This window comes from Peromyscus leucopus, chromosome 14 (genome assembly GCF_004664715.2).
Source record: "Peromyscus leucopus breed LL Stock chromosome 14, UCI_PerLeu_2.1, whole genome shotgun sequence".
Taxonomy (NCBI): Eukaryota; Metazoa; Chordata; class Mammalia; order Rodentia; family Cricetidae; genus Peromyscus; species Peromyscus leucopus.
In genome coordinates, this window is record NC_051075.1 from 65239611 (window position 1) to 65255832 (window position 16222).

The 16222-nt window shown below is 40.2% G+C and overlaps 1 non-coding gene across 1 annotated transcript; it reads left to right on the forward strand.

Annotated features, from left to right (window-relative positions):
- The first annotated feature begins 379 nt into the window (after positions 1–379).
- On the forward strand, positions 380–486 carry LOC114699107. The gene has a single exon (XR_003735470.1). It is a non-coding gene; the product is annotated as a U6 spliceosomal RNA (small nuclear RNA).
- The last annotated feature ends 15736 nt before the right edge of the window (positions 487–16222 follow it).

Sequence of the window (16222 nt, forward strand, 5' to 3'; positions counted from 1 at the left end):
AACAAGTTGTACTTCAGTAATATTCATTATTTTTCTGTCATCAGTTCCCTATCTGGGTGAGTAGACATTTGTCTTGTCTACCAGCAATGGTGTTACACAATAGCTAGAAAAATTCAACAACATATAGCTCATTAATCAAATGCAACCTGATTCTTGTTAAAGTTTTATTAGAATGTGTCCAAATCCACTAACTTATGTATTAGCTGAGTATATTTATATGCCCTGATAACAGAGGTAACTGTGACAGAAAACATATGGTCCACAGATGTGTACTACCTTCCATTTTGCAATAAAGTTTTATTCCACAATAGAAAATATTATCAACTTTTTGTAGTAGATTCCAGATGTGGATACTATGGCTTAGAAAAAAAGTGATGGGGTGCTTGCTTCCACAGCACATATACCAAAATTGGAATGATACAGAGAAGATTAGTGTGGCCCCTGCACAAGGATGACATGCAGATTCATGAAGCATTCCATATTTTTAAATATAAAGAGCAATATGGCACTACCAGAACCTAATGGTTCTACAACAGCAAAACCTGAACATCCCAACGCAGATGAAGCAGAAGAAAACGACCCGAAGAATAACTTGATGAAGATGATGAAGATGATAGAGACCCTTAAAGGGAAATGAAAACTTCCCTTAAATGAATCAAGGAAAAGACAAACAAAAAATTGAAGGAAATCAATGTATTCCTCAAAGAAAGCCAAGAAAAAAATCAAACAAGTGAAGGAAATGGTTCAAGACTTGAAAATTGAAACAGAGGCAATAAAGAAAACACAAACCAAGGGAATTTTGAAAATAGAAAATCTGAGTAAATTATCCAGAACTATAGATGCAAGCATAGCCAATGGAATACAAGAGATGGAAGAGAGAATCTCAGGCATTGAAGATAAGATAGAAGAAATAGATTCATTGGCCAAACAAAATGTTAAATCCAACAAATTCTTCACACAAAACATCTAGAAAACCATAAAAGGAACAAACCTAAGAAAAATAGGGATAGAAGGAGAAGAATTCCAGCTCAAAGGCACAGAAAATATATTCAATAAAATCATTGAAGAAAACTTTCACAACCTAAAGAAGGACATGGCTATGAAGGTACGAGAAGCTAGAGAACACTAATTAGATCAGACCTCCCCCAAAAAAAGTCCCCTCAACACATAATAATCAAAACACTAAATATACAAAATAAAGAATATTAAGAAATTCAAAAGAAAAAGGCCAAGTAACATAGAAAGGCAGACCTATCAGAATTATACCCGACTTCTCAATGGAAAAATCTGAAAGCCAGAAGGTCCTGGACAGGCATTCTGCAGACACTAAGAGACCATGGATGCCAGCCCAGACTACTAAACCTACCAAAGCTCTCAATCACCATAAATGGAGAAAACAAGATATTCCATGATAAAACCAGATTTAAACAATACATGTCTACAAATCCAGCCCTATACCCTGGAATTCAGAGACCCTCCTGCCTCTGCCTCCCAAGTGCTGGGATTAAAGGCATGCCCCGCCATATCCCAGCCAGTTTTATTTTTCACTTACACTCTAGAGCCATTTTCACTTCATTATATTTCTCTTCATAGATTCATCTCTTTTAGCAGTCATATTTTTATTAGTTCTTTGAGAGTTTTGTAACATGTTTAAATCATATTCACATTCACACCAACCCCTGCAACTTATCACAGATTCATTCCCCCCATGGCCTACCAACCCTGCTTTGTATCTTTTAATCCTGCAAGACCAATTTGTAGTGGCCAAATATTCCAGGCTGTGTGTCCTTCCACTGGGGAGTGGCCCACTTACCAAGGGCTACACTGTAAGAACCCTGTCCCTCCTTCTGGCAGCTAACAATGGCCAGGGACCCTATAGCTGAGGGTGGGACTGTGCGCTCAGCTCTCCACACTCAGATTTTGTCTGGTTTGGATTTGCACTGGTTTTGTGCATTCTGTCCCTGCTGCTGTGTGTTCGAATGTCAAACTGCCCTACTGTGTCTAGAGTGCGTTTTCTTGTCATCACCCCAACTTGGGCGCTTACACTCTTTTGACCCCTCTTCTGCAATGCTCCCTCTGCCTTAGGGAGAATGCAGTATATATGTTCCTTTTAGAGCTGAGAGTTCCAGTCTCTCTTTCTCTACACCTTGGCCAGCTGTGGGTCACTGTGTTAATTTTTTATACATCTTTTTATTATTGGGAACTTTTACTTCCCCTTTTCATTGCTTAATATTTTGTTATAGTTTTGTGCAATGGATTTTGATCATACTGAGCCCCACAGTTCTCCCTGGATTTCCCCACACCACTGTGAGTTTGCTTGTGCAGCCACCCTGCTGTATTCAGAAGACACTGTTTCTTTTTAGTCATCTGCTGCCTCTGGCCCTGACACTCTGCCTCCTCTTCTAAAATGAACCCTGGGAGCTTTGAGAGGAGGCTGTACTACATTTAGGTTCTCTTTAGGGCTGAACATTCTGCAGTTTCTTAGTCTCTGCAGCCTGCCCAGTTGTGTATCTGTGTAAATAAACATTCACAGCAAATACAAGTTTCTCTGGTGAGAATTAAGAGATGCAATAAATGTATTGGTATAATGAGAATTAGTAGTTGGTTTAATACTATCCATGTAGCAGAATAATAGTAATAGGTTCTTCCTAATGACTATGACCTCCCTAGCTACAGGTTCCTGGCCTGATAATCATGTCAGGTTATAAATTGAATTGCAAAGTAGTTGGCCACTCCCATGATGTCCCTGCCACTATTACACCAGTATCAGGCATTAAAGGGGAATAATAGAACAGGAAGTGTTAAATTGGGTAGCAATGGGATGTCAGGGTAGAAGGAATACAAAAAGGAATTAAAAACTAAAGACCTTTTGAAAAGGGCATTCGGAAACCTACTACCATAAAAGTTCACACACACGTTTGCACACACGCACATGCATGCACAGTTAAAATGGAGTTACCCTATAAGAAGACAATAATGTCCCAACTGGACACCAAGACTAGTAAATAGAAAAGCCAGTGCCAGGACTGGGTCACTTCTTCGGGAGTTAGTTGCTGGCCAGTAAGGTCCCAGAGACCACTAAACATTACAGGCTATTGCCAATGCTCTTCGTTGCCCTTCAGCTACTGAGGGCAAGACACTATTGTTGAAGACACCAGCTGGGACTGATTTGGAAGCTTAATCCCTACTAGCTTTCATAGCGCTAGAAGGTGCAATGCACACTACAATAGAAAGAAGCGTCAATCTCATCCAGCTGTGAACTTGTGAGCTACAGTAACAACTGGCCTGACAAGGCATTCACACTGGTACAGTAGTGGGTTGGTTTTTCTTTTTCTTTTTCTTTTTCTTTTTCTTTTTCTTTTTCTTTTTTTCTTCAATTTTGACCTGTGTTTCCCCTGAACTAGTAGCAATATTTTGACTTATCCTAGTGGGTTTTTAAGAATATTTTTGGATTTTTAAAATTGTCTAATTTTTATATTTGAATGTTTCTGTTATTGGGGAATTGTTGCTGAAATTATGTTTGTGTTTTTAAGTCTTTTTTCCTCTTCCTCTATAACATTCTCCTCCATCCCTCCATCTTCTCTTTTCTTATCTTGCATTTAGCCCGTCTTCTCCTCTGCCCCACTTCCCTGTCTTTTTCCTTTATCTTCATTGTTTCTATATGGACCATAAATCATTTTCAACTTCATCACACTCTACATCTGTTTTGTCATTTTCTGTTTTATGGTCAGGTATTGTCTTATTCAGCTTTAATTCATCTAACTTGTGTTTCTGTATCTTTATTTAATGTCAGTTTGATGTCACTGCAGTTACAACAGTTTGCTTTACCCCTTCTGATGGGCACTAGGCATTGAGCCCTGAAGAGTAGATTGCTTGATGAAGTAAAGCTGACAGAGATATCCAAGCTGACAGATGACAAGTCACTATACAGAATATTACAGAAGAGGCTCTAGTGCTGAAAGGAATCTACAAACCCAATGAAACCCTCATCACAATGTTAATGACAGTAATCACAGAACTAGGAAAAAATTCTAAAACTTATATGGGAGCACAAAATAACCTGAGTAGAGAAAGTGATCTTAAGAAAGAGGAGCCGGGTGGTGGTGGCACATGCCTTTAATCCCAGCACTCGGGAGGCAGAGGCAGGTGGATCTTTGTGAGTTCGAGGTCAGCCTGGTCTACAGAACCAGTTCCAGGACAGCTAGGGCTGTTATATGGAGAAACCCTGTCTCAAAGAAGGAGGAGGAGGAGGAGGAGGAGGAGAAATACTGGAGATAACCAAATGCTTGATCTCAAATTATACTACTAAGCCACAGAAACAAATATAACACTGTACTGCTAATTTTGACTTTTTTGATAATTATTTACATAAATACATGATACATATATGTGTGAATATACAGTAAAAATGTGGTGCTATATATTTAGCTTATTTCAGCTTATTAAAAATATCAATCTAATGAGCAAAGAAAGTTATTCTCATCGAGTCATTAATCAGTCTATCAGGAAAGAATGACTAAATATTTTAGCCAAATAAGTATACTAATTACAAAATATGATAACAAAACTCTAAATCACAGTATTGTTCATAAAAGCTTAACCTAAATTACTAAAAGCTATGAAGATTGCACACATGAACTTCTTATAATGTAAACCATTACTTTGAAGTTTTATGTTATACAATCAAGGATAAATTTGCTCTTTTCCTGTTATTCATTTCTAACAGTATTAAATTCAGTATTGGAATTAAAAATGATATCCTCTTTTTGCAAGAGTAAAAGATGAGGTAAATTTTTTGCCAGGTGGGTGTGCAAATTCTGGTTTTGAGGGGTGTCAAGAGAAACCTCTCTGATGCAATGTTTCTCTGTAATGCTCTCCCAGGCAAGCTGCTCCCTGTGGTTCAGATAGGAAATATTTCCCATATCCCTTACAAGTTCATGTGCTGAAGGCCTAGTCTTCAGTATGTGACATTAGGAGGCTCCAGAGACTTTAGGAGGTGGGGCCTAGCTATAGGAATTAGATCACTAGGGCCATATTCTTGGGAGGTCCGTCTCTGTATCTCTCTCTCTCTCTCTCTCTCTCTCTCTCTCTCTCTCTCTCTCTCTCTCTCTCTGTCTGTCTGTCTTTCTGTCTGTGTGTCTTTCTGTCTGTCTGTCTTTCTGTCTGTCTGTCTTCCCTGCTGCTATGAGGTAGGCAGCTTCCTCCTCCTCCAAAGGTTTCACCTTAGCTTCAAAGAAATGGAGTCAGCTAACCGCATACTGGGATCTCTGAAACAATAAGCAAAAAGACATCTTTCCTCCCTGAAGTTGTGTATCACGCACTTCATCATAGCCAAGCAGAAGTCTAATGTCTTGTCTCAAAGACCATGAAATAGAAAGGCTCAGCAACTGAATTAAAGCATTTCAATCACACTGGTCTCCAATGTTAGACAAAGCAAAAGGCAAGCAAAGGGGATGTGGCTAAGAGAACAAATTTCAGATAGGGAGGGGATGAGCAAACACAAGTAGGATCAATTTACCTGTCTTGGCCAATAGATACCAGACCCTGTGTCTCTCTGATCTTCGGGTAAACTTTATTAGGGTACACAATACATCACCACAAGACCCAGGCACTTTTAGGAACACATCAAACTTCGTAAAATAAGAAAATAGATGGAATGTGGCCTGGCTGCATTTGTCTTTACTCCAAGTGTATAAAATACAGCTTTGAGTATATTTTTAATGGGGGAACAGCCCCATGAAGGCTGAGTGCACTAGGTAAGACACAGAAGAAAAGCCCATACTGTCTGGGCCCTGGAGTCGCATGGTGCCCACATAGTGACTTACCTGGGATGGTGAGTGTGATAGCTGAACTTGGAGTCAACTAGAAGACAAGCGGTAAGGCTCTCTGTGGTGATATTTTATTTGTGCACCCCAATAAAACTTATCTAGGGATCAGAGAACAGAGCCAGCCACCAAATTAGACATAGAGGTCAAGCAGGTGGCACACACCTTTAATCCTATCACTTTGTGAGGCAGAGATCCATCTGGATCTCTTTGAGTTCAAGGCCACACTAAAAGAGAGGCAGGAGCGGTGGCACACATCTTTAATCCCAGCACTTGAGATCTCATGTCTTTGCTACCAAGTATTTGGGAAGCATTACGTGCTTTTAATCCCAGCATTAGGAAGGAAGATGGCAGGGCACAGAAAGGTGTATAAAGCTTAAGTAAACAGGAAGTCTAGCAGTGGAGGCTGAGGAGTTGGTAAGGTGAGGTTGGCTGTGGTTTGTTCTGTTTCTCTGGTCTTCCAGCTTTCACCCTAATATCTGGCTCCAAGTTTTTTAATGAGGCTTTAATAAGACCATTTAGCAATTCATCTTACAGCTCTCCTAGGAGGGATGCTTTTCATCACAGTGTTCAAAGCAGGAAGACCTCCCCTAAGTGTGCTCAGCACCTCTGGTGGCAGTACAGATAAAAGGTCATGGAAGGAGAATTTGCTTTTCACCCGCTTCCCCCCACTCTCATCCTCAAGTTCATCCATCCTGTTGCTGCAGCATTCCTTCACCAACATTAGAGCCGACTTCTTTGGGGTTCCAGTGTAGACTCAAGACCGGCAGCACTCCAGGACTCCTCTAGGCTTTCAGAGACAAATTGGGACTGCTGAGCCAGCCAGTCTTGTGTACTGAACAACTACCAGATTCCTGGCATATCTAGTGTCTAGTGTAAGATGACCACTGGTAGATTACACAGACCAAATTCTGAAAATAACTACAGGACTTACTTATACTGAACATGTTTGAGAGGATGGAGGAGGGCATTTTTAGATTTCATTAACTCTCATTAATACTCTGTCTTACCTTAATTAGACTCTTCATCAAATCAATCTAATAAATCCAATATATATATATATCTATATATATATTGCATCAGTTCTGTTCCTTTAAAGAACCCCAACTGATACAGTAGGGTCATAAAATCCAGTCAAGGTGTAGACAGGAGCGAGCAAACAGAAAATGTGTTAGAGCCAAAGCAAGCACTATCTCCCCCAGGAGACTTGGGGTGTTGGATGTCTGTCAAAAACAATGACTTGGAAATTAGTCTGCTGAACAGCTACAGGTTTTGACTGAATTTCTCAGTCAGGGGACATGTGGGACATGATAGAACAGCACTGGGAGTCACCAGTGGGTGACCAGTTTAAGGGTGACAGCTTTCAACCCAGAAGGAGCATCATCATCATCATCATTATCATCACATTTTACGACTTGTTTTTTGTTGTCTCTCTACTAGCAACAGGCTATTTCTTGTTCCATCATGTGTTCCACTCAGTCTCTCTCCAGCATATCTTACAGGCTATATTACCTATCTTTCATTTCTTTAGGGATTCTGTCTGATCTCTTTGTCCAGCATCTCTCTTAAAAAGGTCCCATTAATGGGACCCGTATCAAGTCAGCCTTCTTACTACTTCTGAGTTTTATGCATCCTGTTCATTTTTTTGGCAATTACAGAAGAACTACATTGCCCAAGACAGTAAACTCAAATTGCAGGAAAAGTTAAAAGTAATATATGTAGGTAAGAAAAAAAAAAAAACACTGATTCTATTAGAAATTTTGATCACACTTGGTTTTATATAGTTACATCCAGGAGAACCAAATGGTACTTAAATTTATATCCAACTTTTGTCCTCAGGTTCTTAATCTTACATCAAAAGATAGAAGATAGTAGACATTTTTTTTCAAAGTAAATCAGAATGAACACTGTAATTTAAATACATATTTACAGTTATGATATAAAGTATATCAAAACTAAAAGAAATCATAAAGAATGCATCTGCAAGTTTTACTCAAGGTGACTTGAAATAGTCTCTTTACAGTTTTAGTATCAACCTTACCTGACCTTGTCCACTTAAGTTGTTTGCAGATGCTTCTCTTTTCAGCTGATGACGTATCTTGGGGATAAGTCACTGAGACTTATCTTGGGGATAGGTCACTGAAAATAACTAGAGGACTCACTTATGTGGAACACATTTGAGAGGATGGTACAAAGAGGTCAGGACATTTTGGGATTTCATTATCTCTCTTCAGCACTGTTTCCCCTTCAGTAGACTCTGACGATCTATGCACTTCTTGGTAACAGTGAAGGGCAAAAGAGTAAATCATTAAAATGATGACCTGAAGTTAGTGATCTTTCTGAACTAGAGAAAATATATGCAACAAAGACCAAATATTGCCATTTCTTTAACTATGCTTCACCTGTTACAGAAATTCATGCAAGAGAAAAGAACAATTGATGGGGTTCTTGGTTCTATCTATTAAAAGACTCTCCTGTCAAGCCCAGGAGTTTTCATGACAGAAAGCAATGTGCCACAGTCAGAACTAGCAAAGGGGAACTGTTTGACTTTTTTAGATGAAAGGAGAAAATCAGAATGGACAATTAATGTAATGCCAGGAGAGGCATAGAGATCTGAATGCCCCATTTTGAAGGCAATATTCTATATCAACCAAATTAAAAAGTTGTCTATGAATGCCACCATCATAAAATTAAGTTCAAGGACCACTTCATTTACTCCATGCTTCACATGTAATAGGCACACCATCATGCCTATTACACACCTACCTAATCATTTATTCACTTACCAAGGACCTGTTACGCACCAGATACTGAGAAGGCAAACTTTGTGAATGCCTGCTGTCACTTGTTTTGTACAGGCACTGCACCAGCAATGGGTAAGTGACAGAATGGATTCTTTGACAAGATAATTGATGAGAAAATGCCATGGGGATATGGATATATATCTCATATATATACGAGAGAGAGGGGGGGATTCTCTTTTATTAGAGAATCTGATTATGGTCACATTATACCTAAATGAAGAGAGCCAAAAGAGAAACTATTCTTTAAAAGACGTGATGGACCAGACTTAGCCCATGTGATGTGATGTGATGACCCCTGGCATCATCAGGGTAGAATGAGGAGAAAACCCAGAGAAACGGTTGCTGCAGTAACTGCTATTGGTGTGTGTTGATGTGCCAAGGCTGGGATTTACAACATCGCCTGCAAAGAACAACTGCGATTTGGGGTTTACCATAGGAAAAACCATTGACAAAGACATGATCTCTAAGCCACTGGTGCATATCTGAGCATGTACAGGAAAACAGGATGGGGCTAGATCAGAGTCGTTGGATTGCCTTGGTGTTGCTATATCTCTAACACATCTTATTTTTCTTCACAGTCTGCCTGAAGACTGACTACTATCCAGACCACTGGCATGAACTTAACCATTGAAAAGGATCTTAAAATCATTTCTCCTCCTCTACCATGAAAGAGTATCAGAAAGGACTCTTTTCAATCTATCCTTACCCTGGTCTTATCAGCTCTACACCGAACTCCTTCTGCTCAGCATGGTTATGTGAATATGATAAATTATTCTGGATTTTACAAGTAAAACCTAAACAAACTACTTTTTTCTTCTTTTATGAAACACATTTTGCTTTTTCCTATCATTAGTGCTCCGTTCTTTTCTAATTCAAACTTTCTAGCAGGTTTTTATGACACCCATTCATCCAGGCATAGTCGTGCATGCCTGTAATCCCAGCATTTAGGAGGTGAGGGCAAGAAGATCCAGAGGTTAAGGGCAGCCTCAGTTACAGTTAGGTTGAGGTCAGACTGGGCTACATGAAGCCTCATCCAAAAAAATCATTCTTTCAAATCTTATTATCAGTTTCTTGTTTGGGAGAATATCGTCAGAGCCTTCAGCTCTGGTTCACCCTAAATCAGTGGCCCTGAAATGCTTGGCATGGTCCATTTACCCTGGGGGCTTCACATGTCTTAACAGCACATTGTATCTACCAATTCCAATATTACACAAGTCTCAGAGTAAGAGGTGTCAAGTGACACAAACCTTTGAACCTTGACCTTTCAAGGCTTTGCACAATACATTTTCATCTTTTGTGTTGTTCGTTGTCTCTTGTGGCTACAACAGGTACAACGTGTGTGCACCTTATTTTTTGACCAGGCCACCTAGAACAGGTATCTCCAGAGTTTTCTATGTAGGGAAGAAAGAGCTGGAAGGTGCTATGTATGCTTAAGGAAAATGATTCACATTCTATTCCCACTTCCCATTGGTCAGAACTCAGTCATAAAGCTTGCCATACTAGCAGGGGATATTAGAGCTGTTTTCACTGCATGCTAAGGAGAGGAAAGTGCAGGAGTGAACGCCGCCCCTGTCAAGCCTGCTTCTCTGATCATCAGACCATCTTGTCCACTGTGCACAGAGAAGGACAACCCAGGATTGACATGAAAGGGTTTTACTCTCTGGAGTCAGCCACCTATAGGCTGAAGAATGCCAAATATTCACTTTCAAAGTCCCAAAGTAAAGTGCAGCTTAGGGACAGCTCTTCAAAAGTCGACGAGAAAAACACCTCAATGAACTGCATTCTGCAGCAAAATTCTGAGATCCCACTGGATACTGGAGGGCAAGGGTAGTTCCTAGATTGACCCCAGTTCTCACTTGCTGGAGCTTATTGGTTGGATCTAAAGTGTCCCTCATAGATTCACGTATTGGAACACCTGTTCTCCACCTGTGGATCTCTCTTTGGAGGTTATGGATGATGGAGGCAGGGCACAAGGGCACTAAGGGTGGGTCTTTGAGCGCTATAACCAAGCCCTGCCCACAGTCCTACTCTCTCTGATTCCATATCTGCCGAGGTATGGCAAGCTGTCTCTATGTGTTCCCATCACTACGGGCAGAGCCACTCCAGGCACAAAGCTTTACTTCTCCCCAAGATGCACTTGTCCCTCCGAAACCATGAGCTGAAACAAATCTTTCCTCCTCTAAGTTGTTCAGTCAGGTATTTTGGGGCACAGCAATAAGAACAGCAAAAACACTTTGACTATGCTATGTGACTCATCTCTCTGCTCTGTGCAAGTCTGATTTATATTCTCCTTCGTATCTGACATGGGTGTTGTCAGTCATGCCACAGTCAAGTCCTAGAAGCCTTGATTCTGTCTACAGAGTCGGGTCCATGGTCACTGTTCTCAAAGAATTAACGATATCATGGCCAGATCCATGGTTTCTTCAGCAGGATGATTCCTTTAGAACCCAGAGTTTCACAGACAAGTTCAAGAGTTATAACCACTCCTGGAGTGCTGGATAGAGTTCTACTTTCCAGACATAGACTGCTCCCATTACCAACTCCTCCTCGCAATGCATCTTTCTCCCAATTACTGGCAATCACACAGGGGCCGTTAGGCTAGAATGGGGTATTCCCACTCAAGTTACTTTATCTTAGTGAGAAGTCTTGTTTTATACCTCTTCTCTCTTGTGGTTTGCAAGCATAAATATGCTCATATGTTAGTGCTCTCTTTATCTCTTCTTGTAGACAAGGCCATCTCTTTCTTCTCACAAGGTACCAAATGGCACCAAGAATATCCAATTCTCTCAAATCCTTGCCCAAGACTGATTCTTCCAGTTAAATGCCAGTTTTGTTCAATGTTTGCTATGGGATTATTTGGGGATTTGTCTTCCCAATTTCTGATACTTGATTCTTCTATGCCTCTTAGTGAGTCACATATGCCACATAGCTCAAGTTCCTGTACCCTTGGTACCAATGTACTGATTGTTTTCAAAAGCAAATTTCCAAATAAGAACTTCACTTAATTGCTTATTTCTCACTCATATCACAGTCCAGTATGGGTCAGGTAGTTCTTCATTTCATAGTAACCCTGAAGGATATACCAGACCCAAAAGGAGTTATAAGATCCCATCATGATAATTCCAAGGGTCATCAGGGTTTAAATCTTCCTTAGAACTTGGGTTCTCTGACACTCAACATCTTTTTCTCATTTTGCATGATGGTGCATAACTTCCAGCATCTTCTTGGAAATATTTTTATCTAGGTAAAATCTGAATCCTTGCATCTTTGAATTGTCTTTGCTGTGTCCCACATTTATTAATTACATTTTTAAGATTCCCAGCTTGAGAATATGAAATCCTTCAGAAGTCTGTGGTCATTGCTATAACATCTTCTAACTTCTGAGTCTCCATGAAAACAAAAGGTCTCATTTTTATTCCTTTGTGTGTCCTTTTCAATTTTGGCTCTGTGTGTGTGTGTGTGTGTGTGTGTGTGTGTGTGTGTGTGTGTGTGTTTCTATCTTTGTTTCCCCATATAATTTTGTAGAATTTTTCCTTGTGGTGTAGTAATTCTTTTTATAGCAGTTAGGTTTTGTAGCATGAGAACTCATATCTTTCCATATGGATTATGTTCTCCCTTCAGCATGATTACTGCTGCTGGTTTGCTTTCTGAATGCTTGATGCTTACACACCACAACACCTGAACTACTTTTTATGATTTTACTTCCTAACTTTTTTGTGTTTGGTATTTTGTTAAATTTCAGAAGAGATTTCTTTAGTAATATATTCTAATTTCTTTAGATTTTTTTTTAAATCAAGTTTTATTTTTTTAAGAGCTGTGTTATGGCCTCAACATTTTTCTTTGTATGTCAGTCCATTTCTCACCCACAGGTGCTATCATTTTTTACAAGTATTTTGGAGTTTTTTCTTGTTGTTGCTTTTCAGATATTTCGGATCATCATTAACTATCAGCTGAGTATTCTCATGAAACACTGGAAAGAGAGCAGGACACTCTATCTGGATGAGGGGAGCCTGTGAACTCAGAGGAGATGGAATGTCTGTCTTGGTGTCAAGATTCTGTAGTAGACTACTAGAAGAGGCAAGTGTGCAGTTTCTACTCTCCGTGGTAGAGCCTCCACATTTACATCAGGCATACCTCTTTCAGTCTTGCTTTGATGCTTCAGGCACACAGGCTTACTTTTTTATTTTCTTTTCCAAGTAATAAGTTTATTTATTTACATTATTATAAATTTATGGTTTAATTTCATTCCTGGGTGGGAGAAGAAGACCTATAGTCTGAGAATAGAACAGAGGATCTTACCACTTCAACAGCTCTCAATCCTTTGTACTGGAGATCATCCTTTCTGGAAGCTCCTGAGCAAACACACTCTCAACTCTGGAGCTTTTTGGAAGACCGTAGTATAAACAAGGTCAGTTCTTCCCTCTCTATGTTTGAGAGTTAGCCTTCTTGCATCTGCTAGATTGCTTACTGTATAATCTACTTGTTTTCCGGTTTCAGACACTGTGACTCCAGGCTTCCAATTCACTCTATCCGTGTCAACTCAGATCTAGGAATGAGAGACTGTGTCTGCAAGATGCTCCTTGCCCTCCTCCTGAGAGTCACAGATTTTTTTTTTAAATCAAGGGCTGCCCTTGACCAAAGTCCTCCTTGTCCCCTGGAACAGCATCCCAGAACTTCCTTTCCAAGATGTCTTTAGCGTTTTCAAGCATTGGCTCCTGCACCAGTGCATCAATCTGCATTGCCAGCATGTGCACCCTAGACCTGGAGCATGCCATAGAAAGGACCCTTCGCAAAGAGTGAGTCGTGCATGTGCTGAGGTTGGGGTGGTTCATGAGACTGCACCGTCATTCCTTCCCCATGACAGTTCAAAGTTGTATTCTCCATAGTTGCTTGCTGTCAGCTAAAGCAAATGTTCACCCATTATTTCCCTTTGTCTTAGGGGAGAATATTTGTCAACATGGAAGGATATGCTGTAACAGCTGTTAGCTTAATATGTAACTTTCAAATATCTATGCCTTTGTTGAGGAGCACTGCAAGTATTAGGCCTGGCCTGCCCCCATCTTTATAGATGCATAAACTGAAAAATAATTTTACTGTGTTTCAAGAAGGAGCAAGAACAGACATGGGTGGTCACTTACCACCCTGTACCAGAAGCACACCACTGTTGCCTCATTCTCCATTCAAGATGGCTGCAGGTTATATGATGTCTTACCTCTGAAATGACACTTCACCTCCTATTTTGCTAGTTTTTTAAGCTCATAGTGCCACTGCTGATCACTGAAGCATGATAAAGGAAATTTTGAAGGAATATTTATTCTTGTGATTTTTGCACATGAGTATTCCTGCAAGTTTTCCTCTTGTACATACTTATTTTCCTAGAAAACTCTTTTTTATGAAGGCTTCTACATCTTTTCCTTCCTTTTCACAGTATCCTATCAGACTGCCTATTCGGGATATGATATCATCTTTAGCACAATTGCCTGCCCACTGTAAAAGCCCACTGAGCATTTGTGTAGCAGTTTAGCTACACTGCACTGAGTCGTAAACACTTGACATCTGTGTGAAGGGACATTGTTACCAATGATAACCAGACAGTCATATTGGCATGCTTCCTTCCAAATGAGTAGCTTGGGATCGTGTAGAATAATCTCAAAACAATTAAAAGAGCTAAATGTCTGCCTTTTCACATACTTGGTTTCATTCCAGTGAGTAAGGAGCACCTAATAGGAAATGTGCTAATGTTCTCAAATTTTCCCATTCTGGATGCGTCTTCCTTAGTGTGTGCCTCTTATTGGTCTGTTGGAAGTGACATCAAGGTATAGTCTATGCTTTCTGTTGAAAGCTAGAGTCAAGACAGAGAGGAAGCTGACACTCTGAAGCAGAGGAACTGACTAAGATGTAAAGGTTAGCATAGCCTTAGCCAGCAGCTAGGGTAAATCCCGGAACTATTTCAGCAGTGTTTATTCTCAAAGATGTTGGGCCTGCAGACCCTGACATGTTCCTCTTCTTGGGAGCAATCATGGAAAGAACTCCCCAGAGAGCATTCCCATGGCAATTCAGTAAGATAGCTGTGCTTCAAATCTGGATCATTTATTGACCCAGAAATGAACTACCTCAACCAGCATTTAAGATATGTTGTACAGCTGACTCTTCTCCAGAGAGATAAAAATTATCCAAGAGAGCAGTATATTACTCAAGAAAACTGCAAGCTCCATGTGGGTGATTTTCCCGGCAAGGACACAGAGAAAGGGAACTCATCATGAATTCAGGCTGATCCCTGCCTTCCTAGACCTTGACCCCGTTTCCTTGGTTCTTAAGAGATGCCTATTGAATAGACTAACTCAATACATCAGGGTCCCTCCCTTCTCCACTGCTTAACAAGTGGAAACCTATCTAATTCCGTTGGCTTTAACATTAAAGGGGATCTGTGAATTTGAGATGAACAGGAGACCTTTGATGAAACTCTCTGTGTCTGTCTGAGTTGGCAACCCAGTCTCTCAACTAAGGTTGAGGTTTTTTTTGGCAAGATGAAGAAAAACAGACAGGAGTCTTCAGTCAAGAAATTCCAATTTTAAGAGGTTGAGGATGTAGCACAGTGGTAGAGCACTTGTCTAGCATGCTTGGGGCCCTAAGTTCAAACTCTTGTACTTCAAAAAGCCAAACAAGCAAAACATTTTACTTCTAAATTTTAAATTTAGAGAGAGTTGCATGAATTTTATCCAGTGGTTTCTGTGAAACCAGGAAATTTCCACCAATCTATTTCATCCACTGGTGTTTGCTGGGTACTAGTTCCTACAGTTTCTACTTTTGAGAACCAGGAGCATGTCCCCATGCTCTTCTCTTACCATCAAAAATGTGTAAAAATTTGACTCAAACTCAAAGCAATTTAAAATATTTGACTAGCAAAGAGAAATCTGACTAGCAACAGGAGAAAAAGTGAATAGACAAATTTTAGAGCTTGTGTTTAAAATTGAGGGGGAAGATGATATAGGCTAGAGTCTAGATATTAGGGGTTGGCTTTTTCCCCAAACAAAAGACAGCATAAGCACAGAGTCTAGAAGAGCTCAAAGTATTATAAAGCAGCACCCTTTGCTTTTAAAAGTTATTCAACAATGGATTTGGACTTGAGCCTTAGGCCTCATTTAGCATTCGTGGTGAGCCAGAAAGACAAGCTGGGATTCTGTATTTCTGACATCATGCTTCCCTCCATGCCCCTGCCCCTGCGCCTGTTCCTGTACCTGCCTCTGGCCCTGTGATTGTGTCTGCCCCTGATTCTGCCTCTCTGTCTCTACCAAGAGGAAGCATGATTCAAACAACACATAGTTTTGTTTACAGATGAAAAGACTGTCAACAAAGAGCTCCAGTTAGTCCCTGTAGACATCAAAAATGCCTTACTATTCTTAGAAATGTTCCCCTGTGACATTTAAGGTAGAGGTACCATTGTAAAGCTAAAGCAAATGGTCTTCAAGTTTGTATGTGGCCACTTAAAGCTATTTGTGGGAGAGGAAGAGACTCAATCAGAACCATAGGCATAAATGACTACTGGCCTTTCATTCACATAGGAAGCTGGTGGGCCATCCTTGTTTCTCACAT